General features: G+C 48.2%; 1 pseudogene; it reads left to right on the forward strand.

Annotated features, from left to right (window-relative positions):
- Positions 1-27,740, forward strand: part of LOC135384642 (nephrin-like) — a 602,775-nt pseudogene that overhangs the window by 516,733 nt on the left and 58,302 nt on the right.

Here is a 27,740-nt window from a genome sequence, read left to right on the forward strand (position 1 = left end):
CGGGTTTCAGCGCCTCGCGGGACCCCGAGACATACCCGAAGGCTTCGCGCGAGCAGGGCTCGAATACTTTGGATCAGTGTCTGAGGAAGTCCGTGCAGGACGGGAAGACTGTACATCACTGAGCCACGAACCAGGGCATTGTGTAGCATGAGGAGACCCTTCTCGTCTCGCCCCCATCTCATACATGCGAAGTGACGAATGACGTTGACTCATAGTTGGGCTTTCTTTTCAATGACGTCTATGTGGCGCTTCCACGACAAATTCCATGATAGAGTTACGCCGAGAAACTTGTGAAGTGTCACCTGCTCCAGTGGGCTTCCACCGATATACAGGCGACATCTATGCATGTCTTTGCGCGTGAAGGCTAGAACTGCGCTTTTCTCTACGGATCTCTCCATTCCTGCCTGGAGTAAATAGAGGCGCCAAATCGACGCCGTACAGCGGTGAAACACTGAAATAGCCGATCCATATGCTCACACGGCCGACCCCGCGTTCACTTGCGGAGAAATTGCTGCTTTTCGCATGGGCCGTTGAGCTGCACCTGTATTTTGCTGTTCAAATCATGCAGGAAGGAAACAGTGCAGACAATGACCAGCACACTAAACCAAACGCATTTTGTTCTGCGCCACAGCACGACTCTGCGCGCCGAAGGGACAGCATTTTGTCCTTCCGCGTTTTCTTCTTCCCATATACATGGAATGCCGCCTACTTTGACGCATCGTCGCATCGTCAGCGGCGTCTTGTTCGGGTCGTGTACGATAGATATTTCAGGAGAAGTTGTTATTTTGACTATTTGTCGATATTGTCTAGGATCGGTGTGGGCATGCTGTATGGGAGGTGTGTGCGTGACGCTATTTTCCTATTTAAAGTTATCAATGGTATGTTGTCTTGTCAGAAATTTTTATCTTCTTTGTCGTTCAAGGCTTCGCTTAGGCGTTCTCGACTGTTACTGCTCTTTTGTCCGTTGACGCCGTCCATTATGTCCCCGTCGTCCAGGCTACAATTAAGATTTAACTCTTTACCGTACGATGTTGACCTTTTTGCTAGTGTTACCTTGTATAAGAATTCTGTTGTTGACTGCTTAGAATATTGTCTTCCATGTTGATTGGTGTTTTATTTTAAGTGCAACATTTTAAGGCTTTTAGCTGTTATGTGCACTTTCTAATAATAAAATAATAATAATAATCGTCGAAAGAGATGGATTGAGCGACGCAAAATCTGCAAACCTGTTACGTCAGCAGTGCTTGTGTGCGTGTGGCAGACCCATGTAGCGCTACTGCCTACATATTTCATTAACTTTTTTTTTCAAGCACACTAAAGATATGTGCAGCTCACGTCAGAAAGGAAGCAAAACCTTGTCTAAAAAGAACAAGTTTGTTTCAAACTTGATTAGTCGTTATGTCTAAGAAAGCTCAAGGGATAGTGTGAAAACGTGTACCAAGTCAGTTTTGGAACTGTGCATTTGATCCAGAGCGTCAGATCACTTGGCAAAGAATGCAGGAATGCAACGTTTCGTTAAGGTTTCCCAAAACCCTGAGCACCAGTGACACACAGGCGTCGCAACATTACCCTGTGAATTTCAAAATACGTTCGTACACGTGCTACACACGTCGAACGCCTTTCCTGTAAGAGAGCAGCGGCACGGCTGTCGTGTGCTTGCGTGTCTCCGACATTCCTGCAGCGTATGACACTTTCTGCTTGCTATTTCGGCCTCGCAATCACTAAACGTGAAATTCTTCTTCGTGAAGTGTGGTTGAGCAAACACGCCGGTAGCTCGCAAATAATGCGCGACAACCATAGCATTCTCTGTGGAGAACTGGGTTACGCCTGCCGGAAGTATATGAGCAGCGTTTAATACCCGTTCGCCTTCACCACATCGAGAATCAATATTGCAATTCTGAACTCTAAAGATCAAAACCAAGCGACAACCTGGATACGTCCGCCATGTCACGCAAGAGACGAGAGCAGGCTGGAGGCCGCGCCTGGAAAATCTTCCGTTATGACCCTATAATCTCATGAGGTTCGCGATACTTCCTTGGGCTCATCTTATCAGGAGGGCACTCGCTCTTGCGAGATAGGCATCTTTTTGGCGAACGATCTTCATAGCTCTCGTCGGCCGCTGTAGGCGTGGAGCAGCAAATCAGTTTAGCTCCACGGCGCCGGTACTCGATCAGTTCTGCTCGTCTAGCGCGGGATCCTCTTCATCAATAGAGGGGGACAGCGTGGAGTTTGGTTCAAGGTAGACCGTATCTCGTCTCTGTCGTTTTGCGTTAACGTCTAGAAGGAAGGCTTATACGTTTCCTCGGTCTTAGTCATAAGAGGTGCATCATAGCGTAGCTAAGACGGTTTGACGTCGACGTGCATTTTCGTCCAGGTGGCGAGAAAGCGCGTTGACGTACTTGTACTGATCAAGTGGTACTGGAGCTTTTTCATAATGCTGTGCCCCCACAATTCAGACAGTTCTGAAATCGACCGAAATTTTTGAACGTGTCTTTGTCTAATAGTACAAAGTGTGGAAAGACTGGAAATATGTCTGAGAGTCTTTGTCACTCATTGGTTTTATTGTAGATAGCCAATTGTGTTTTCCTAAGTGATCTGGAGTAGCCGGCTCTCGTAATGAGTGCCTATTTCTCCATTTTTTTCTTTTCTTATCAACTCAACTCAACTCAACGAACATGTTAGTGGTAATTTCGTTGCAGAGCACTAGTGAGGCGATGGGAAGACGGGAAGGGAAAGCAGAGGGCGTCAGAAAGGCATGTCCTCTTTTATTGAGCTATGGTATAATAGATTCTATTTTTTTATCTTACACGCGCTCCCCACACATACAGGCGTCGCTGTTTTCCTCGTGCCTCCTCGCAAAAGCTAAAATCTTCCCGAATCTGACCGGTGAAACAGCCCGCCGTCATGTTTATTGCTACACGGTATAGTTTACCATCGGACGGCAGCAGTTATCTCTCTAGGAGAGAAAAGGGCGGGGGGAGAAATACTAGAAACATCTCGTCCACCGATACGAAAACAACGTTTCAAGCGTAAATAAAAGTAGATCAGGAAGGTTGTCCTGAGCGGACGTTCATTTCCCTGCACCGTCTTTTATATTTCAATTTTCGCTCATTTCCCTCTGCATTCCCCTTTGCCATGACTCGTCAACGACTGGAAAATGCGTTCTACAACGAGGGCGCGCTCTCCGGTATCGCCGTAATGGCAGAGTCTACGGCCTGCGTCCTTCATGCTACCAGTTCCGTGCTCAAGGGATCCCGTCCATTTGAAGAGACACAAAGATGCAAACGGCCCAGGGAAGACCTTGAGCATGGGGATCCTCCTCCTCCCACTGAGGTTCCAAACGATGAAACGGTGGAAACGGTAAACCGATGAAATCGTCATCGACCCTTGTCCGTTCCAAGTGGTAGCTGATAGGAATAATCGCCAACGGCCATTCCTGTTATTTTGAAAACTGCGCATTCATTAGGCCAGGCGCATTCATTCTGGAACATGAATCCGAATCTTATTGCAAATGATGTAATATGTGCAACCGAAGAGAAAATTATATCGCACAAGGTCACAAGGGATGGGAACCTCGTTATAAGTGTACCTTCAGAAGGGGCAGCCAGAAGTCTCCTCGAGCTCACCAGCATGGTTGACTTTGCGGTACATGCCGCAGTACCAGACTCATATTTAAAATATATGGGAAGGATAAAGAATATCCCGTGATGGTACTCAGATGATGAGCTTCTTGAATACCTGCAACCTTATGGAGTAAGGCGTGAATCGTTTTACAAGAGGGAAGAAGATAGTTCATCCACAGCGTACCGCAAGTCTAGTGTGATCCTTATTTTCGGTCTGGGCGAGGCGTTGCCGGAGGAGGCCTTGGGTTTACGACACATGTCGTTACGGATTATGTGGTTCCGCCAGTCCGATGTTTCAAGTGCCACTAGAAGGTGCGGCCACTACACAGTAGATTGCAAAGGTACGGCCACGTGTAAAATCTGCTCAGGCGCCCACCAGCGCCTGCACAGCTCGCCGAGAACCAAAGTGCGCTGACCGCGGAGGTGGTCATATTGCGTCCTATGGTGCATATCGAGTGTCTTGTGCAGCGGCGGACTCTTTCAGCCTGCCATCGTGGGCTGAAAGAGTCATTTCCGGTGCAGACTGCAGAGCCGTCTAAGACATATATATGATCGTCCTAATTCCACCTACATGAAGCCGCAGAGAAGGGACGCGTCTTCCCCTCCTGTACCGAAACGCACCGAAAGCCGCACGATCCCGAAGGGAGGTGCATAGAAGCCGTCCAGGACGAAAAGGTCGTACGCCGAGGTTTCGACAAAGGCGAGACATCCCTTGCCCAGAGATGTATTTTCTCCGTCAGCAACACCCGCGGCAGAGTGCCGTGTGTCGAGATTTCGGCGCACGTTAAAAGACCCTCAGGTGGGCAAAATTAATCCACAGACCAGACCACTGTGGCGTCGCTCATGATCAAAGATGTCTCGCGACGTGATGCCCCGAATTATTGGAGTTGGACGGACTAAAAATAATACGGAGAGGTTGAACCCCGAATTATTATTACACCCGCGGCAGAACTGGATGCAGTGGCGCTAGGTAACGAAACTCAAGTGGACCGCGCGAAAAAAGGTTCCTCTCGATCAATACCTGAGAAGCAAGGGGGTGTTACCTTTGAGATATTCATGGCGACTACTAGTCCTTGCAGTGCATCTTGAAAGCGTTGTCAGCAACAGCGAAGTTTCACGAAGTTCAAGCGTTTCTCACTTTGGAGCCGGTCGTGAGCATTTGTAACATTCTCTCTGGCCATGACCAATAGATGGAAGTGGATATGTGTATTTTAGTAGTATGCCAATGGCCTGCATAACAAACTAGGAGACTTTTGTAATTTCGTATTCCGGCACAATCTTCTTGTACTAGCCATCAGTGAACATCGAGTGGATTTCCCCTTTAGGCTTTCAAATTATCTCACTTATTGTTCTTCAAGGTAAACTGTAGCCAGCCGAGCTATACTGTGTATCAGAACGGACATCCCAAGCACAGCTCTCTACACATCCACACACGTCGACTTGGAATAAATTCGAATTCGACGCGTAGTTGTTCCCTTCGAATACGTGGTGGCTAGCCTCCTCCTAGACAGGCGAGGGATTGCTTTGACCAGCGTGTACATCGCCCCTTCAGTTCGCATCCCAGAAGATGTGGTTAGGGACTTCTCTCAGCGTCTTCCTACCAGTTTCATTGTATATCGGGACTCCAATGCTCGCTGCGAGACCTCGTGAAGTCAGCATGCTGATTCTCGGGGAGGTTTACTTCAGCAATGCATAGAAGGTTTTCACGCTGTAGTACTAAATGACGTCTCTCCGATCTTTCTCCGCAGACCTTCGTACTCCAGCTGTATCGACATTACGATTTGCTCCGTCAGACTAAGCTTTTGCTTGCACTGGAGGACGGATCTCGACAGAATGGGAAGCGCCTATACGTGCCTCTACTTAGGTAATACACTGGCACTTGGGGAGGCTCCCGCCTAGGAAAAGTCGCAGATTTGAGCGCATTTAAAAGTAAGGCAGAGGACTTAGTGGTGGATGTTGTCACCTTGTACGACTTCACCAACGCGATCTCAGCGAGGATGGCTGCGACAACAAAAAGTATTACCTACCCGATCAAGTACAGCAATGTCCATGCGCAGTTCGAAAAGTTGCGGACGCTGCGTCGTCGGGCGAAGTTGAGGTTCCGGCGAGCTAAGGGCATTAGTCATTACCGTGAAGCTTGCAGATAACGGACCATAATCCGAAAACACCTTCAACATCTGGCAAAACAAAGATGGCGATCTTCCTGCTCTTCGCTATCGCCATTCACACCGACAGCGCGCATTTGGCATGTGTTGAGAAGTTTCAGTTCCCCGGTTGAATAACTTCAGCCCTTTCGAGCGCTGGCTGTTCATAAAGCCACATCGAAAATGTCGACAGGCAATGAGTTCTGCAATGTTCTCGCCAGGTCTTCGGAAGCATCCTCCACGGCGACTCACCGTGCACACGGCAGGAGCGAATACGTGTGATCGACTTCCACACTGAGGCTAAAGATCCCTATATGGACCATGATTGCACTGCCCAAGAGGGATGCCGCCAACAAGCGCTGGACCTCATGGGGTTTCGCAAACCCCCATGGTCTCGTTCGGTCCGCAGGCGCGTGATGTCATCAAGACTCTTCTGAACTTCCCTTGGAGATATGTTGTCGTCCCTGAGGAATGGAAGATTTCGCGGGCAGTGCCTGTCGTGAAACCAGGGAAGCCGCCTCGGGAGCTGACTTCATTTCGTCCGATCAGTACAAGCTGCCTGTACAAGATTATGGAGAGGCTTATCCGGAATCGTGCCGTCTGGTTCCTGAAGTAACGACTTTTGCTTCCTTCTCACATGGAGGGCTTCAGAAAAGCACGATGCTCAATGCATTTCCTTTTAGACCTAGTCACCCACGTGAAAGAGTCTCGGATAAAGTTAGCGTACTACTCAACAAGCCACAGTCATGCCCTTCACGACCTCTACATGTTCGGCATTACCGGACGTACGCTTCGATGGATTGCCGTGTTTTCAGAAGGGAGGTCCGTTTTCATTAGGACCACTGATGGTGACACATGCCTTCACGAGGTATTCGGGGGCTTAGGTATTTACGGTGCCCTTTTTCTCCGCATCTATTTTCCTCTTTGCTGTGAAACTTTCAATGCAGGTTCACATCGATACAAAGAACCGACTGTTACGTTTATCTGAGATTATCTGGGATTATAACCTGGGATTATCTGTCGCAACCCCTTTACTAATATAATGTTATCATGAGTAGCGTAGAGGAAGATTTACAGAGACCACATGGACAACACAGATATGTGGAGGGAAATAAAAAAAGAAAATGAAACATTCGGGTCGATTAGGCAGACTAGGACAGCACAAGTGTACAACATGGATATTGACAAATGACTATGCAGCGAAATCGGCGCGTAAACATTGCTTAAATTGCTTGGTGTCGGTAGTGGAGGTTATGGCACCGGGAAGGTGGTTCTACCCCAGCGATGTACGAGGCAGAAATGAATCGGGAAATGACCTGTCTGCGGGTGACCGGTCCTCTCTTCATCTGTCCACGTCTGCACGCTCTCATAGCAACAGTTGCTTCGCGGCTCTAACATGGAATTTTTTAAAAAATTGACCCATATCTGCGAATCATTTTTATTTAATTCAGCAATTTAAAATTATTTCCGTATTCAATTACAAGTTCAGTGCTTTCTATCGCATTACTCCACGTTGGATCAGCAAGACTAAGACCGCTAATTTTTTCTTATACATTCATCTATGACAGGTTCGTCAATTCCGATCAGTTTAGGAATCGAGTCAGCCCCGACGACCACTTTACAACATTTCTTTCAAAGAAGAACGCATTCTAAAATGAATAATGAAGTCAGAAAAGTGCATCTCCTTCCGTGGCTGTCTCATGTAAAGCGTGCTTTCACTGCATTGACCAAGTCTACGCAGGAGGAGCCACCCCGCTCTTTTAGTGACCTGGCGTGGTGTTGCAGCGCTGTTGTATTGGAGGATGGCTGCAGGGAAGCGTGCCCTTCGGTTTGCTTAGATGCAAATTTCGGAAAGATAGTAAGGCAATTGAAATTTAAAGTGGATGCCCAAGCCTGAATCTCTGCATGGCGTGACGCTCTCTTTAACCTATCACAAAAGTAATGCCTGAAAAGATAGCTTCGCAGGAGCGCATTGTCAGCCTTAAGGGGAACGTAAGGTGGCCTCTTCAGCTAACTTAGTTGTGCATACGCCGATGGAATCTGCAAAGCTTTAATACAACACAAATAAACTCCACGCGTGACTTGGCTTACCTCAACGTGAAGGCACTTTGAAATTATGTGATGCGGCCGTTTGCGATGAGCGCGGGCAAAACGTTCAGCGGGGCTATCTTTTTGTTCTTTCATCCTGTTTTCTTTATGGCCTCAGTTGATTTCATGTTCTCCAAATTTCATATAACAAGTTGCTCGTAAAAGCTAACAGCGAATAAGTCGGCACCTTCAGAAAGTTTCAAACATGGCAAAAGATCAAACGCATCCTTGAGGACCTGCAAGGGTACTAACTTGATAGCCAGAACCGGCCGATTTTTGCGCCACTCAATACACGCCACAAAGAGTAGAGGGCTCTAAAGACCACAATTTCAGTGTGAACAAATAAACTGTCTTCATCATTACAGCAGTTTTATACCATCCTCCCCGCATGCCAAACCGCTACTTCTAACGGCAGCTCGTGTTTATCCATTATAGCGTATTATATACACGAATAATCCATGCAAGCTCACAATATTTACGCGTTTCAAGATAGCCTTAATGAAGTTGCATCTCTGTAGCTCTAACTACGCCCACTGGAGCCATCAATATACAAGTTATTAGAGGAACTACCAGAGGGTCTGGCCTTAAATGAATACCCTCGAGGCCTCGGAGCAAAATACGAAAGGGTTGACGGCTCGCCAGTCTCCCCTGGGGCCGCTGCTGCATCCGGAATGCCTGCCGAGCCAAGCGAGTTGGGAAAACTGATGAAAAAAAGAAAACGAGAGAGGATCCCGAAATCCCGCGCAGGTGCAAAACAGATATCAGTCGTCGGTGAAGGTTCCAAAATAAACAACGCCGTTGTTTCTTCGTTAGTCTCTCGATTTCGCTTGCTTTTCTTTCAGGCTAACGTTGCGCTGGAGTTGTTCCCTGTGTTTACGTGGGATCGTTTTTGTACAGACGAGGGATCTTCGTCGGTAAACAATGGTATCTACCGCATGGAACAGAGCTTGTAGGCGCATGTAAAAGGAAACTTCCGGTTAGCATTGTTTCGTATTACTTTCTCTCTCCAGTTTGATCTTGGTTCGTAATATCAGTGTGTGATGATATCAGATGTGAGGCGGGAAGCAGTAACGTCGGCTGCCTGGGTAGAACGACCAAGAACGCTAACATGGCTTGGCCAACAGCGAAAGGTGGAGAGTACAGCCAATGGGGAATGTTCTAACCGATATTCTAGCATACCATACATTTCGTGCATGACATGCAATTGAAATACGAGCGCAAATTGCACAGTTTTTACAGTTTTTAATTTCGCTGCTTCGCATTTCATGTGGTGAACGCAGCATAAACAGACACAAGCGCAAAAGAAACGGCGAACCAAATATTCCGTTTCCAGTCGTTAATACTTCTGATTTGCTGATTCTGTGTGACGTCCTAAACTTCTCTTTCTCCCTTTCACCATCACCTCCACCACCACCATCTCTTTCTTCTGTTCCTAAAACACAACACATCGTGCTGAAAACGAAGATCCAGAAAATCCTATTACGAAGACAATGCTGCGTAGGTGGCTTGATGATGTGTGATTACGTAGTTTCGCAAATACGGCAAACACCCTAGGCAACACGATAATACGACTTCTCTGACACTCCACGTCAAGGCGAACGCGAATGAACTTTACATGGTCCTCTGCACTGGTTGTCTTCGAAATTTCTTCTCCGCGGAACCCCTAGGCAATATTGAAATGAGCGTTTTGTGATGCTTTGTGTGGAGTGGAATACTGCTCAGAAGCGGGAAAATTTGGTTAACATGGTTGTGTGCTTGCATTGGAACATTGTGAGACACATTGGAACGCCAGATGGACCGGCAAGATTTTGTATCGCGACAGCAAAGGAAGCATGTCCATTAGGAAACACGGTCAAGCATGCGAGTGAGATGAGAGTGGGGCTAGTGTAGTAACTGTGGAAGAAATAGCTTCTCCAAGACTGCTGGTGATAAAAGTATACGCTCACCGAAACCGAAACAAGCGAAATTTCGAGCACCGAAGAACAACGTCGAAGTGTCATCTACTTTGCAGCGATGGGGCTTCGATTGGAGTGGGCGCTGATCTGCTGGCCAGATTAATCACTTTTGCTGATCGGCCTCGGTAGTTCAGCTGGTAACGCGTTATCTTGCTGGACTCACCATCGGATTCAATCCCGGCCGAGGACGGTAGCAATGTCCCAAGCAGCACAATGTACTGGAAGTCGAGTGCATTAGGGGTGGACGGCATGTGTCTTATCAATGTTCTCTAGTTTCATGAATCTGTTCAAGGCCTTTCATCTACACGTCCACTCCTATTGCACTCGACTTTCAGTGCATTTTGCTGCTTGGGGTGGGGAAGATAAACATGTTGCCACCATAGCTCAGCATTTCGGTTCGCGAAACTCACGATCACAATCATCTGATAAGGTGTGGCCTCAGCCGCAGTCTACGAACTCACGTGAAGGTCGACATGGCGTATCGCTGAGCTCGATCATGCCGCATATTAGCGCACTCACTAGGTAACATCACACCTGTGACCAGAGATCGACAAAGTAACATGTATGCTGTTGTCCCAAGTGTGATGTTATCTAGTGAGTGCGCTAATGTGCACCATGATCGAGTTCATCGGTTCGCCATGTCGACCTTCACGTGAGTTCGTAGACTGCTGCTGAGGTCATACCTTATCATATGATTGTGATCGTGTGCTTCGCGACACGAACTGCCGAGCTATGGTCGCCACACTAGCCTGACACAACTTACGTTTAAGTCTCCCGTGTCCTTCCTGCGTTCTTGATGAGTTTCGATAGGGTTTGGAATGTTTGCATATACCGCATATTGCAGGGTAATATATCGCGAGAAAATGGCACCCGAAAAACGGCAAATTCCTCCAGAAACTTTTTTTTTTCTTTCGTGTTAGCGTTGCGAAGCAACTGTGGCTATGAGCGGCGTACAGATGAGGACAGATGGAGAAAGGACAGCAGGAAGGAGTTGGGGACTGGGGTAAGTATGCGTCCTGGGTCGACTTCAGGGGGGAACTGCCGACATTCTTCTGGAAAGTCTTCGGAAAACCCAGGGAAAAACTAAGACAGCACAGCCGGTGGTAGGATTCGAACCCACCACCTTCCACTCAGCACGACATCACGCGCAAGACGCCTTAACCCACTCGGCCATGCCGCTGGTTTCTCCAGAAACGCGTTCTTCCTTCAAATGCGATGGAGAAACCAGAAGCAATGCTTATTACGGGGAAGAGAAGAGCGCATTTCTGGGGAAGAGAGAAAACGTGTCGTGCAGAAAAAATAGCTAACTCTAAGGAATGTAAAAGGGTTCCTCTCACTGCTGCAGAAACTTTATATAGACAGCGAAAGGAAAAGGAGGCCGCTCGCGCAAACAGCGACATTACATCACCAGTGCATTCGACATCGGACGTTACAGCTACACAGCGAGTCCAGAGGACTTAACCATCGCGGATCGCATGTACTTAGTTCAACGTCAAACCCCAACAGCTCTGACTCTGAGTACAGCCGCCGTCATCTTTTTTTCTAAATAAAAATCCTGTATCGAATTTAGAAACAACGCCCTGTATATTGCAATGTGCATATATCGTCGATATAGTCGAGGCAGCATCCATCTCGAGCAACATAATGTACTGAAAGCTTTGGTGCACAGTAGGGGCTGGCAGGTGTTAAGCGGAAGTCCAGCAGTTCACCCCAGCACACTTGAACTGTCAGTTCATTGTGTTGAGTGAGTTTACACGCCTCAACGCTTAGCTAGGTTCTGCATACCTCGTTCTCAGCTGTCTTGAAGGTGTTCTTCCGTGCCTTGTATGCAAACTTAGCCACTCGTCACACATAATTGTGCCACCGTTTTTTTTTTACTGCAGCATGGCAAGCTTATATGGCAACATTTTGAAAAAATCGCGTCACTTGTGTTGATAAGACCATTGAACAAATGACGACTGTGCGACTGTACGTGGTGTGTTGAAAATTTAAAAACTCTGCAACATTAAAGTGAAATACGAATGCTATCATCGTCAAGTGCCACAGTACTTGGAAACATTCCCGCACGCGAGTGGGGTCCAGATTTGCCTAAGGGCCGCTGATGACAACGCCAATCCCGCGCTTGCGCCGTAGCTTTCGTTGCTGCCAATCTATGCACTAAAATCTTATCACGCTACTCATGTTTGCCGTAATGCTGACTATGCCTCTGTTCAGCTATTGGGCCCCTAACAGTAGCCCCCCTCCCCCCCTCGAAGTCTGAACCTCCTCTTTCTACTATTGTCTTTCACTGTAGGATATCCGGCGCCTTCCCTAAGACATTCCACAAAAGTCATGTAAGCGCAGGCATTCTAATCAGATGAGCATGTAGGGAGTGTTAGGCATTCGAAACTGTACCCCGACTGAGTCCCTACCGACGCCCTTCGAAACGTTTTTAGGGAAATGGACGCCTCCTTATAGTACGATTCCGACTACACCAACGTGACAGCGCTTATGAGCGATGGGATGACTCGCACGGGTTACTGTGACGTTCCGTCGGCCTTGTTTTTGCACGAATGATGACCAACCAATCGTGGCGAAGGAGAGCAAGGCGTCTGTTTCCGGATCCTGAAACGGAAAGCTGAGCAGCCTGCTGGACAGTGGAGACGGAGGTGGCGCAAGTCTCCCTCTCGTCGAGATACCTCGAGATTACGACGACCGTCGAGTGCCTTGAGTGTGCACGCTCTTACCGTTCTCCGGTCGCCGTTTGAAGCAACGGGAGCGTGCGCCCGGCAGTGGAACCTAGCTCTACGGTTCTCTGAAACGCAGAAGTTTCACGGTAATGTTTCTGATAACATGATTAGTCCCTTGTCTGATTCCTCAGTCGGAGTGGGTGACATCGCGTTGCTGATATCTAATTGACTGACAGCGATACGCAATCGGAGGGAGCTTACGATTTCCTAAAACTCCCTAGTGTATTTTATCCCTTCGCGATTAGATTGCATCTGCAACGCCGATCAGACACACTGCTGTCACGATTAGCTATGTGGTGGTGATGGTAATGTGACAAAGAAAAAAATTGGGATGTAAGTTTCGACGAAGTCGACACCAGTACGCTTACACACAGAACGTATCTATGTGGTCTTATATTCCTAATCACTCGAATGCCCTCCTCCATAGTATCGAGCAATCCGATGGAACACAGTAATCCTATAGCGAATTCGCGTGGTGACGTCCCCACAGCCTTTGAGCGCCTTGGAGCCACGTGACACGGGAAAACATGGGGATGCGTCACAGGCGTCCTACTGCAGGCCGAATGAGGCACCAGCGTGTATCTTTAGAATTTCCTTTCGTAATTGCACGCATACCGCAACAACTCATGGCATGCCCCTACTCTAACTCCGGTGTGGCAATATGTTTTCCAATGTCACGTGAGCACACGTGACGTGACTGAACAAGCCTCAACACCTTGGCCAACACCTCCTAGATAGCAGAAAGCCTGCTCCCTACGTCCCGCACACGTCACGCACGGAGGCCTGCCTGAGCGTTGCGAGCTGCTTCGGAAAAAAATCCCGGAAATCGGCGGAAAAAAATTCCAGCTGGCGAATTTCTGGCGCTAGGAAGTCGCCACGACAACACGCGCGATTGCTACGTTTTGAATAACAGAACGCTCAGAATCTGGCAAAGAAAGGCGAATTTGCCATAGAAGCGTTGTATCGAGACACATTTTGCGCGTGGTAACATGCAGTACACTGAAAATAACAACATTGAACCTGTACTATCCCGTTCAGGCGGCCAAGCCCGCGTGCGGGCACATAGTTCAGAATTTCTGTGTTGCGTCTTGTGACGTTTGTGTCTGCATGCATGCGGAAAATAGTAAACGTGTACCCTAGGGTTAAACGAGCAGGGACGTCACGTTTAACGTATCTCAAAATCTTGTTTCGTTGGTCAAGCTGTTCATCAGGAGCCGTCATGCAAAACATTTCCTCTTCGCAGTCTACTCTCATGCGCAATCAAAAACACTCCATGGAAGCAGGCAACGACGAACGGCCCTATCTCGTCGTTCGATGTCGACAACTCTGTATGCCTTTCTTCGTCCTTTCTTTTTGTTTTCGTCTTAAATCACGCGATTATACCTTATTCCTCTATACGCTGACCCACGTCACGAGTCACAAGCAGGATTGCTCACGTCATCAAGTACCCACCTCCTTCCATTGCTCTCTCACACCTCTTTGAAAGAGCCGGAAATGTTTTAAATGTGCGCGGAACAGACTCAACAGAGGCCTCGAGTGTGCGCTGCAGCTCACCGTTCTTTCGCAGGAGCTCATCTTATTTATTGAACAACAAGCCGTAGGCCAAAACAAAAGAAATCTTGGGGCGGCTCAAGTGGTGACCTTGCTCTAAAGCCCATGAGAGCCTTTTTTGTACAATTCTTTCTAGGAGCTTGCCAACACACGATGTCAGGGCGATGGGACGATACGAAGACAGTTAGTCAGGCGGTCTGCCCATCTCTAATATAGGGATGACTCGGGCATGTTTCCAATCAGAGTGTATGCTTCCCGAGCACCAGAACCCGAGCTGGAGGAGAGAGTCAAGTTGTTCGTAGCCTAGGTTCTTGAAAGCCTGGTTCGATATCCCGTCCGGTCCAGTGGCGCTTATTCTTTGTGGCACTTATTGTACCAATGATCTGACCAGTTAAACCTTTCGTGATCTTTTGTCAATTTGTCATTGTTCAGATTTCAAGAAAATTTTAATACTCATGAGATGAACAGCTAACTGCCCGATGTTCTTCGTAAATACGGAACAGGATGTGACGTCACCTTGATGTTTTTTGTTTTGTTTTTTAAAGATACTGTTGGCCCACAAGTGGACCGTTACAGGTGGCTGGATTGCGAAACTGGTTCTAAAGTTGCAACAAAATGGTACATATCAACTTTTCACAGTAGCGATCACAGGTTCACAGTAGCTACCGGAAGGCTGTTCTATTCACGTATTGTTTTTGGATAAAACGAGTACTTAAAGTCATCCGAACGAACTACGATGTCCTTTAAATATCGAATATGCTTGTGTCTAGAAATGTGACAATCCGGGATCAAGCGCGAAGAAAGCGGGGTTCTTGTTATCAACTGAAACCAGTGCCGGATTTAGGGAGGGACAACCAGGGCGTGTGCCCCGGGGCCCCCACCAAAAGGGCCCCCCACCACTGCAGTATATATATCTTTTATATTTTTTTTTTTTTGTAAGTAGAGGTTCTGGCCAAAGTTACGCCTACAAGAGGCTCAATATGTACAAGAGGTCAAGGTACAGTGCTGGACAAAAGTTTACGGAACGCGCGAGCTGCGTATTTTCTCTGGGCAGAGACACCCTAGCGGCGAGCGGAAGCGGGCGGGTCCACTCGTTCATAGGGATGGGAGAGTGCGCGTGTGGCGACCCACCGTGGTAGTAGTGGTAACTTTGCTTTTGAGTGTAACGAACGCCAAAATGGTTTCGTTTTCGGTCTACTGCACCGAGCGAGTGGCTATCGCGGGAAGGACGTCTCTCCGTTATCGGAGAGATAACGGGGCGCTAAGCTGAATTGAGGTGACAACGGGCTCGCAGTGCCTAGCTTTTTTCTTTTTTTTCATTGGACAAAAACAGAAGAAAAGAGTGTATACCCTTGAGCACACACACACACACAAAAAAAAAAGAGGCAGGGGGAGACGATACTGTCTCAATACTTTGTCGGCCCCCTTTCGCAGCAATAACTGGGGCCATACGCACAGGAAGGGAAGCGTATAGCCGACGGACAAGGTCCACGTCTTCACGTAGCAAGGACCACTCTGCTTCTATGAATTCCCAGAGTGCGTCCTTGCTCCTTGTAGGCGTCCGTCTCTTGCTCATCCTATTCTTCGGGATGCCCAGACATTTTCGATGATGTTTAAGTCCGGGCTCTGCGCAGGCCATGTCAGGTGCATTACGCTGAGGCATAAAAAAAAAGAAAAGCTAGGTACTGCAGCCCGTTCTCACCTCAATTCATCTTAGCGCCCTGTTATCTCTCCGATAGCGGAGAGACGTCCTTCCCGCGATAGCCACTCGCTCGGTGCAGTAGACCGAAAACGAAACCATTTTGGCGTTCGTTACACTCAAAAGCAAAGTTACCACTACTACCACGGTGGGTCGCCACAAGCGCACTCTTCCATCCCTCTGAACGAGTGGACTCGCCCGCTTTCGCTCGCCGCTAGGGTGTCTCTGGCCAGAGAAAATACGCCGCTCGCGCGTTCCGTAAACTTTTGTCCAGCACTGTACAAGATGCTCCTGCAGAGCAGATACGGTGGGAGCATTATTCAATGGCTACACTTTTTTCTTAAAAGCGCTGGATGATATTGCTAACAATGCAGATGGAGCTAGTGAAGGGCGCTTCAAGGCCGGCAGCCTCGCTGACAGAATGACTAGGCCTGAAAGAGGAATTGATGCCGCGTTTTGGTTCGATATTTTAGACTGTGTAGATAAGGCCAGCAAGACATAGCAAAGTCTAAAGATCGATATGAACAGCGCGCTTTCATTATTGACGTCGCTCAAATACTTCGGTGTCACTATGTGCGAAGCATTCGACCACTACCATGTGATTGGGGAAGATTTAACAACAGTTGGTCGTGCACAAAGAGCTTTTGTCCATGTTTGGCCTATTCGGTGAACTCCACAACTCTGACACCGAAGAGATCAAGAAGACTGCGCGTTGTCTAGCAGAGGTGTGCAAAGAAGATTTGGATTATCGTTTTCCTGAGGAGATGGTACAATTCCGTAACTTTGTGTGTACATATTTCCAAGATGAGGTTGGCAAACGGGAACTGTTTCTCTACATGCTCATAATTGAGAAGGGTATAAAGGAAGTTTCCAGCGCCCTCAGCCGTACGTTGACCTTGAGATTAGCGCTTGGAAACCATCCTCAGGCCACGACACACAAGAGGCAGATATCTCACCTGTTTCACGGCACACCTATGAGAGTGCACTGCAATCGTCGCGCGCGGGCGCCGAATTATGGGGAGCGCTCTGTGGTGCGCGCGGCTTCTGAAACCAATTTTTAAACACGGGGAAAAACAAAACCACAAGCCATAGCAACGTCGAACCGCTTCAGTTGCGCCTTTTTCGACATGTACTACAACTTCCTCATTGACATCTTAGAGCTAAAACCGATAATTAAACAATTAGAAAATTAATTACCGCTAATTCATTGACAAGGAGCGATGAAAAAATATTTTTGGATAGACCACACAACTGTCAAGCATGTACAGTTGATTCCATTTGTGTGGAGCACTCCGTTTTTTGGTTAGCCCCTGGCTCTTTTTCGGCGGGACACCCTGTATATCACTGGCAGTAGTCGCACCATGCAAAAGCACTTCTGTAGAGGGCACCACAATTCTCCCCTATGAACGTCCACGAACCGTTCTCAGAACGCAGAGGGGCCCGTACCGGGTAGGCTGCCCCGGGCCCCCAGCTCTGTAAATCCGGCACTGACTGAAACAAATATTTAAGGCGCTGTAGCTTGAAATATTGTTCTACTTGGAGCAAACTTGCGACATAAACCTGATGCAGATGTTGTTGTGCAATAATCTGTAAAAGTAAATCTGGCAGCTTTCTTCTGGACCCTTTCCAAATTATTTTTATGTATGGCAAGATGGGGATTCCAAATTACACAAGCATATTGCATTAATGGAAAGACCAGGGATTTACACGCTTTTAATCTCACATCGTAAGATGAGTATCGTAGCAAACGTTAGAGCTGGAACATCATTTCCTTTGCGCTATCCAGTCTCTACATGTTGGTGATTAGTTTGTTATGTAGGAATTGAATTGAACGTTTTGACAAAATCAATATAGATGACGTCGACCTGGTAACCGTTGTCCAATGCCTCAGCAAGATCAGAATGGAAATCCAAAAGCTGTGTTACAGTTGAGAACCCGCGCCGAACACCATATGTTGCCTAGAGCTGAATAAATTGTTATCCTTTAGATATTTCATAATGTGTTTGAACAAAATATGTTCCAATCAACTGGCACAGGGCCAGTCTCAAAAGGCTTGATGATGTTGATGATGATGTTGGCGCAAAAAAGTAAAAGGAAGAGATTGAATTCCTTCACACGACGACGTCATCTTACTCATTTTACTTCGTATCATTTGTATTGTCCCAGTTAATGCGATTGAACGAATGGTCCGTCTTAACGTTTCTTAACCTTCTGTCTCGCTACTATAACATACCCAGAAGCAATCAAAGTAAGTTCGCAAGCTTCCGCTCTAATGCGTTTTGTAGCGTACATTTCGAAGTTCGCGGTTTCGATGCAGCTCTGCAGGGCCTCAATATTACAGTGCAGTACTTTTCCGGGCACACGATCTGATCGCGTCATTGCACATATCGAATGTATTCCCTAGTAGCACGCCATATTGCAATATCTGCGGCGAATATGGATCGCTGTTATTGCTTTCAATGTATTCTCGCGAACAGCTGTTTCATTCGTGAGCCAGAGTTACATCTCGCAATAAATAGCTGCTTCCCACGTAAGCCATTTTTCGTTGCTGTACCGTGTACCGTAATTTCACGCGTATAAGCCGCACCGCAGATAAGCCGCAGCACGCATTTTTAGGAACGTTTTGAAAATCTTCTGACAGATAAGCCGCGGGCAATACGATGAGACTGATTTGTGCGGCAAACGAGACCATAGAGAAGGCCATAAACCCTGTGGTCCATACTCAGGGGTCGGCATAGTGTACAACAAATGAGGTAAGTTCTAGAGTTCTACCAAGATCGGATTGTGCCCTTGTTGGGCGTTTTTCATGGATTGATGAGTCAGTGGTCTTCCAGAAGACGAGAATCACTGTTACCACTTTCGTTAAAGCTGCTTGAGGGAATGCACCAGCAAGATCAATACTGGAATGTGGACCCGTCTCTATAACGCACTCTTCGTGCTGTTCCAGAGACACTGTCGGCCCTTTTAAAACCGGCATATAGAGAAAATACCAGGAAAAAATACTCACTTCACACGTGTAAGCCGCACCGGTGGGTAAGCCGCAGAGCGCACGTGAGAAAAAAAAATCGCGCATAAGCCGCGGCTAATACACGTGAAATTACGGTACCTGTCTCGTCCTTATGTTCCATCCCTAGCAAACACACGCTCGTCACAATACCCATGCTGAGCAAAGGTGAATGGCATTGCGATGTATTGTTTGTCGCACGCGTGGAACAAATATGACGTCGCTTTCCGGAGGATCCTACGGGTGCCTGCATTCCCAGCTGCTTTGAGCAGTTGTATGTCAGTCTTTTGATGACAAAAATCGCTCCCGTCTTCTTCTGATATCCTTACTCAACATATATGCTCAACATATTTCCATCTTAATTTATACATGTTTTAGCCAATGAATCAGTCAAACGTTTTGCCTCCGAGCTCACATGCACGGCCCATTACATCCCGCCGTCGTGAAACGTGAGGTTGAAGTTATAATTATTATTATTATTTATATTTTTTTGTGACATTGAAAGTAGCAAAACGTATTAGTGGAAGGTATACCGTATGCAGGTAAATTATGTACCGATTTCGTAGCGGCGGTATAAAATATTCCATTTATATCGTTCACACTCAAACACACAAGTCTTCATACTGCCTGCATATCTTTCTCATATAAGGCTTTCTAGCGAAACGTACATGCTAAGCCTACATAATACTGAAAACAAATAAGGTTCAAAAGTGACGCTTCCTAATCTGTGCCTCCAACTATCTAGTGTACCGTGGTCGCTTCTTTTCACATATTCGCAGACATCCTCCAGCAAATAAGCGCGGACACAGGCACACCGTAGCCGTTCAGCCGTGGCCCCCCGTAAGTGGCGCTCAGACTATATATGCGAGATCGCGACGGGGACGAGCGAATATGAAATTACGCAAAGGGGATCTGCGCATTACGCGTTCCGATGCACAATAAAATCTCGCCAGGGCAGAGAAAGTATAGGAGGGAACAATCTTTTCCGCCTTCGATCGCCGAGAATGAGCCCCAGGTTCTCCGTTTCGCCGCTGCATTCGACTCCCATTAGAACGATATCTCACGCAAAGTGCCAATCTTACCATTTTCCCGTCTTATCTGTTTGTTTTTTTTTTTCTTTTCTCTTCCAGGCTTCTCTTTCTCTCTCTCTCTCTCTCTTTCTTTCTTTTTTTTTTTTGTCATTGCTATCGTTTCCTGCTCTAGGTGCTCGACCTGTTTCCTATTGCTATCACTCACTCCCTCGTATACGGTCGAAATCTTGGAGTCTTGCGGCATTGTTGCCAACGGGCACAGAAACGAGGGGAAAAAATGTTTCTCCAGTGCTTCATCTTGCAAGAGAATACGGATACTTTGGAAGCGGTTGCGGAAATGGAGAACTGGGAGCAAATAACGGATTGGAGGAAGGCAGTGACTGTAAATGCGAAAGGTGTGGAATTGTGCGAGGTATTTCGAGGGAAGGCCAGGGAGGAGAGTGTTTCAGGACGTACGTGCAACACAAGGAAAATTGGGATTCCTTTTCTCTGTGAATGGAAAGTAGACAGGGTTGCAATTGGATGGGCAGGTTGATACAGACACTGTTGGAAAAGCGTTATTTGCCGTTTTGGGAAGCCGGCCCAAGCGATTGTAGCGGTGAGGGATCCCTTTCAGAAGTGGCGAGAATTCTGAATGATAGGTATTTGCCCCTTCGTGCGCGCGCTATTAAACGTCGTTGAATGATGTGCACAGATTCCGAGTTGCGAACACGAGCGGGAGAAATGGCGCCGAGAAGTTTCGGAGCCGCCCCCTGGTGTTCACTGAATGGACCCGGCCGTGGGGATGTTCCTGGGCAGTATCCGCACATTGCATTGCGTATCAAGACATTGCACGTGTAAGAGGCTGTCCAACGTTGATATTGCATGACAGAAACGACATATGCGCTCGAAGTAAGTCGCATTTTCATTATAATACGACAGTTTTTACTGTATGTAACAGAAACGAAACCGAAACGAGGATCCCCACCAGGAGGCGGCACAGTGGCGCCCCTATAGTGAGTGTCTCGCCGTCAATCGCTCTAGAATCCTCAATGTACTTCAGGATTCCTGCACTGTTGTTGTTCGCACTGCTACGTTCAAGGTACTATCTTGATACTACCGATTCGCTTCAAGATACTACCGAGTACTTGACAGAGGGAGAGGTGATGCTGAAGAACTTTCATCGCTTACTTCTTTTCTGCGATTGGTTATTGAGTAGAGCAAACGCTCAACGAGGGCCGGGACATGAAAGGAAGCAGGTAACCTTTTGTCAGAAGGGGCGCTTCTCATTCTTGCTCTTAACCACTCTGGACTTGCCCTGGACTTGCGTGAAAACGCTTAGAGTGCGGGAAGTAAATGTCGGGCAGTGATAGATGGATAGCTAGATGTAGAGAAAACGAAAGTTGAAGAGTGACAGTACACACGCAGTTCCATCTTTCAAAGGCAGACGCACTTGGAAGCTTCCGAATTCAAGCAGCTCTTTTCGGGAGGCGTACCGACCACCAGTGCACACATATGTCCGTATGCAGAGAGATCGAGAGACGACCCGTCCCCCAATCCATTCGATGGAACTGGTGTCATTTTATGGTTATGGTTACATTCGATTTTCGAATTATATTGCAAATCAGCCTTAAGATCAGTCCACGTCAAAAACTGCGCCGTTTGTTAAGCATCCTAGGCAACTACACAATGCCGTATGTATAAACGTCTGTGTACACTTTGTTCCTTTGTACCTTACTTAGCGCGTCTTGTTCTCGCTGACAGTATTAGAAATGGTCACTTCAGTAGTCTGTAAACTGCATCAGAAACATGAAGAAAATGATACAATATTTCTTTCATTCTGCATCACGTAGAAGAGAGTCCACAATTAAAGGGATGCAGTCCACGCTCGTGATATTGGTGATGGTGGATTGCCATTGTTGGCCTCGCAATTGTGGGCAGCTTCACGACTGTAACTGGAAGGCGAGATGATAAAAGGAAATGAGGGTGGGATGCGTTGAAGATCATGAATGGCTGGTACTCGAAGTACTCCAATCATGCTCAAGGTAGTACAAACGATGGGGGGACTAAATACTTCACCGATCACATTATGAATATGTCTGTTCAAGATATGTTCGTTCCGTCCCTCGTTGTTCCACACCATGTCGTTCCTATGTGCTTCAAACCAACTACCGCAGCTATCAGCTCTTTAACACATCGTGAAGTTATCCATGCGAGCCCCGTTCCATTGAGGAAGCGTGCTATACATTCTGCGCTCTGATCAGCGATGTCTATTCCATGATTTTTGACGTGTGGAACCACGTCGTGTCTCTGGTCACTGTGTGTCGTTCCAGTGGATCCCAAGCCATGTACACCTATGTGGAAATGACCGCGTTGACTCTGTGGCAAGACGAGCCCACGGTACTGAGCCTTTTAATGGCACCCCCCTTACGTCCTCTGCCTGCCTACTGAACACCCACCGCTTCTGTACCGCAAGGAAATCCAACCGGCGGTTTAGCGATCTCCCCCGGATTACCGGTGGTTTATTTGATGTTGTTCTCTAATGACCCTGCGTCGGTCACTGTTTTCGCGGGTTGCTAGGGACGTAGTTGAAGTTGATAGCTAAAGTAAGCTGCTGCGAATGAACAGAATTAATTATCAGACAGAGACACAATCATCCAATGACGACTCATAAAAGTGTCAAGGATAGCCTTGGAGCACCACGGAGACGTCTACCTCTCTGCACCAGTTCATTAGCGATCTTGCCGTCCGATCAAATATATATATTAACAGTTGTTGCTTTCCTTCCAGGCTTTGATCCAGCCATACCCGGGTACCCTCGGTACACGATGATCGTGGACACCCCGCGCGGTGTTTACAATTTAAGAATACAAGACGTCCAGCTAGAGGATGAAGCAGAGTACCAGTGCCAAGTGAGTTTTAACCCTTGTATCATTCATACTGTGTATCAACAGTCATCCGTTTCACTGACTAAAACTACAGCCAAAGAAGTGCTGCCGCGTAGTTTCTTATGAAGTTCAGAGTCACTGTGCAACATAGTTCAAATGATTATTTATAATTGAATTTTATTTTGTAGCCAGCGATATCACTGCCGTGACGTTATTGTCAGCAGCTTCGGGTTTCTGATAAGCCCAGCATCCAAGCCACCGATATGGGACAAGGGATGTTGATTGCGTTTTATCACATCTCAAAACAGCCTTCAATCGCCTTCGGCTCGGTCACGCTCCCTGGCGACGTCGACAAAGCTACGGCACTTTATATGTCACCGTAAGACCAAAACATGATAGTGAGCATGTGGTCCAGATGGAGCAACATTTGGGCTGGTTGCTAGAGCTCCATCAGGAAGGCGACAGGAGAAACACGGGACACGAGAAACATACGACTACTCGCACGTTCTTGTGTGTGCATTGTTTCGACTCTTTATTGTAGTAATAGTAAAGTGATTCAAAGTGCGACTACTCCTGCGTTTACTCGTGTCCCGTGTTTCTGCTGCCACCTTCCTGGTGGACCATGTGGTTCGTTCTTCTTGTTTAGCACCAAAACTACTAGGTTCGGTCGAGCAAAATTTTGTATGTTGCATCTACACGTAAATCTCAGTCGAATAGGACTCTAACCTCAAAGCTCGTCAACGGTTGTACTGTCGTGTTACAGCCTTACAGGACAGACAAAAACACTGAGTAGGAATAAGTACCACCACCACGCGTCTTATCGAATCTGCATCAAACGCTATGCACCAGAATGCACGACCGTACAACAGCGGTAGCAGTCCGAGTTGATACACGCCCCCAAAATAGCTCTAGCATAAACGTGAAAGCAACTGAGGAGTTTTCTCCGTAAAAGTCGTCCCCAACCACGCAGACCAATAAAACTCCATGCTCCTCTCGTCTGCCGTCGCATACGTGATCTACATCGCATGCACATACAATAAAGCGTCCTCCCATATTCGTGTACTTTCCTTCTTTGCTTGCAAACACACATCCACTTTGAGCGAGTTTCTCCAGCACGCTACCGCAAACATGGCGAATGTCTCATGGGTTGCTCTTAAGTTCCTTCGCAATATAAAAACGATACACTCCCAAGGAAAAAATGAATAAACCCCGTCTGAAAACGCCTAAGAACCGCGTTCCCTAGGGCTTTCAGCCCCTCCTCCTCTGAAGCTATTTCTTCCGAGCAAACAAGTCGGCTGACGCACGGAAGGCACTCATTAATGTGTTTTTGCTGCGCTTCGATACACCTTGAAAGAAGCAGTGTGCAGGAGCACGTATAAGATATGCTTGAAGTGTCTTTACCAATCTGGGAATTTGGTGAAAAACTCCCGTGTGTGTCTAACGGTTCAACGGACGTCCTTCTTTTTTAACTGCCGTTGAACTGATGCGGTGCCCTGTACCTGCTTCATGGGGTCGTGTAATGAAAACAGGCGCCATTTCCTGACGCAAGGGATATATACTGAGATGGTGTCGTGCTTAGTGGGCATTTGTGTGCCACATATACTTTTGAGCGGTTGCTTGACTGTCCGAGCTGCGTGAGAACAATAAAATGTTGGTGCTGTTGTGAACCGCATATTGCACTTGTAGCGGGCCGTGGACAATGACGAAGATGGCCACGCGCCTGGAGCACCTGCCTCAGTTCCACCGGCGCGGCCATGGAGATAGGACACTATCATCGCCTCTCCGTGGCATACCATTATCGTCGGTCGGGAGGAAGACTATCGTCCTCTACATTTGGTGACCCCAACGATGAACATCAAGTTCGGAGCAATTCGGCCCTTCACCATCCCAAATTTCTGACAAAATCGACTAGCACTACCACAGCGCTCTATCCATGGAAGCCACCGCCATTACTCGGCTCACGACGACAGCATCACGACTGCCCTTCTCCTGTCGACTGACTCGCCGACCGCTCACGTACCGCCCCCCTCCACGGTACCGATTCGGACGACCATCCAACGATCCGACCGCTCACTGGTCATGCCATCCTCTAACCAACTATCGCTTGACGGCTTCCAGGGACCGCCCTGCGCTGTGCACGGACCCCGGCTCACTCACGACCCGCCGCTTCCTTTGTGCATCTCGACGCTCATTCGCAGCCGGCCGCGACACCAGAGCAAAGTGCTCGCCTGCCGGTTTCGGCAGTCGCGTCCGCCGACGCCGCGGCACGCAATAGCCGGCGTCTCGGCAGTTTTCCCGGCAGTCCTCACGGGTACGCAGCCTCACTTCCTGAGACCCTACGAGCTCTCGCTCCCGTGCCGGTTGCGGCACCCCAGGCCACGACTCTGACGCCCAACGATTCGCCCCTCATCTGTCCCGCTCATCGAGAGCTTCTCGCAACGGGTATTGTGCCGTACCACGAATACGTCCAGTAGTGCACGTCATCCACGGGCGCTCTTGCTCTCTCCGTCCGGTGTAGACGTACTTCACCGTTCTTCTTTCTCGCCGCTCCGCGCCTGGGGTGGGGAGGGGAGCACTGTAGCGGGCCGTGGACAATGACGAAGATGGCCACGCGCCTGGAGCACCTGCCTCAGTTCCACCGGCGCGGCCATGGAGATAAGCCACCATCATCGCCTCTCCGTGGCATACCATTATCGTCGGTCGGGACTCATGTGGAGGAAGACTATCGACTTCTACACTCTCCTGCATGGTTGTTCTCCCTGGGTTTTCCTCAGATGCTTTAATACAAATATCTGCACAGTTTTCTGTGAAGTCAGCAAAGAGACGCACGGTCCCTCCGAGATAGTCGTGACGTTGCCCGCCTTAGCGTGACCGACTACGGCAAACAGTTCCACCACCACCACCACGAAATCTGCTCCGATACACTGAATCCCGCGCTACGAGCCGCTGCGACGAACGGCATTTTGCGCTGTGCATAAAAACGCAGCAATCACGCTTGACATAAGCACCATGCGGGCCGCCCATGCTCTTTTTCATTCCGACCAAGCTGTGTGGAACGAAAATTCGCGCATCTTGTCACACAAAGGATGTAGAAGGATGTAGGAAGTGCTGAGGAGAACGTGGCTACGAGCAAAGACCCTTTTGAAAATATCAAGGACGCATCGCCGAATCATCACGCTCAGGATACACCAGTGCGTTCCAAAATGTGGCGCCACTTCAGCGTTCGCGCTGCCGACAACAGGAACTGGTCACACATACCCTCGGAAAGGCTGACGTGACACAACACAATGCAGATGCACATACGTAGAGAAGGAACGGCAGAAGCAAGACAAGTAGTTTGCCTGCCGGGGACCCACCAACATACCCCTCGCACACACACACACGCACACACAGGTCGTACTTATTTTCGTTCATTGATCTGTGGCTGGCGTAAATGCAAAGCTTGCCGTTGATAGCTTAGACAGCAAACAGCGACGGCCCTTCATTTTTTTATTAAGTACTTCAGTGATTATGAGTGCTTTCACTTACACAATAGCGTCAAACACAGGCAGCAAATCAACGAAAGATCCCGGCGGAGCATTACCTGTTGCTTTGGAGGAAAGAAAATGTAGAAGGCGGGCACTCTATTGCTCTCACGAGCACGCTTGAGCAGAAATTGAGAGTGAGGGTCGAAAGGGACACGTCACGTTACATCACACCGCCAATCCCGCAAAACGGGTGCGATCCATTGGGCAACCTTAGCGGAGCCATCGGAATACGTTGCGCATCCACCTATCCTGCCCCCGAGCCATTCCAGTGCACTTAGCTTTCCCTGATTAGTTGCTCAAATGGCTAGAGCTTGGCGCTGCCAAGCCTAGAGTAGTTGTGTCATGTAATTGGTCTTTACAGGGACGGTCGCATCCGGAAACCCATCTATGAAACCGATACCACTTAGTTCGGCATCGGCCAACAGTCTACCTGGCTATTTTTATCCTCCGAAGAGTGCTTAGAGTTTAACTAAACGGATCTTAACGATCGTCGATGCCTCCGCGGCTGCAGAAGGTCCAGCGACGTGACGTCGCTTTGTAAGCGGAACAGCACAACAGTGAGAGGGCGGCGCGCAGAAGAGGAACGGCGCCGTCCAGGCGCCATATAAATCTATGAGACGCTCGCACGGCCGCGGCATTCCTTTTCTCAAAGGCGTGCCATCATTGGCCCGATTACAGGATGACGTTTTCTCGTTTTTTTAGAGAGGGAATTCCGGCGTACTCTCAACATCCGGCGTCTGCTCTTGTCATGTATTCCGTCGAATAACAATGCAACGACACCCGTATTTCGCGTGAGATTTTCGATACTGTGGTCAGTGGTCCGCGAGGAATTAAATGACACTACCGTTTCGAAATCGACTGGAACGGATGCGACCGTCCCTTTAATCTCAGCTGCACTTCTCGCCTCCTCTCCTTCTTTCCTTCATGCCTATATTGTCTTCGTAGGGCGCTGGCGCCAAAGCAAGTGAACGCCACTTCCACCTTTTTTTTTTTTTACTTTGCATTAAACATATCCCCCCCTCCCCCTCCGCGCGTGCTCCGATTGAATAGATCAAACTATTTGCGGATCGGCGCAGGCAAGTCGCAGCACGAAGCGGTCCATGACTTTGCCCTCCTCAAGTGTGGCAGACCTCGGCCAACAGTTGCACCTACACCACCACCGCCACAAAGCGGTCATCAAAAAGCGACTGCAAACGCGTCGCGGCCGCCGCTTCGTGTCTGGATAGCGTCGCCGTTTGATGGAACGTATGTGTGAATCCAGCTACAGTGAAAGCGAACTAGCATGCCCATCATAGGGCGAAGTGTCATGTTGACAGCGAAAGTTGCCGTCACGTCGACGAGGAAGGTTCATTGATATCCCTTTGACGCCTGGCACCACTCTTCTGTAATGTCCACTTCTTCGAACGCATTCACACGCGCGATATGTTTGCTGCCTGTGCATATTATTGATGTGAGAGCACCTTTTCGATCATATGATTCCACGTCCTCTTTCACGTATTCAAGAAACATTGGTTGGTGTGAT

This window comes from Ornithodoros turicata, chromosome 2 (genome assembly GCF_037126465.1).
Source record: "Ornithodoros turicata isolate Travis chromosome 2, ASM3712646v1, whole genome shotgun sequence".
NCBI classification, from domain to species: Eukaryota; Metazoa; Arthropoda; class Arachnida; order Ixodida; family Argasidae; genus Ornithodoros; species Ornithodoros turicata.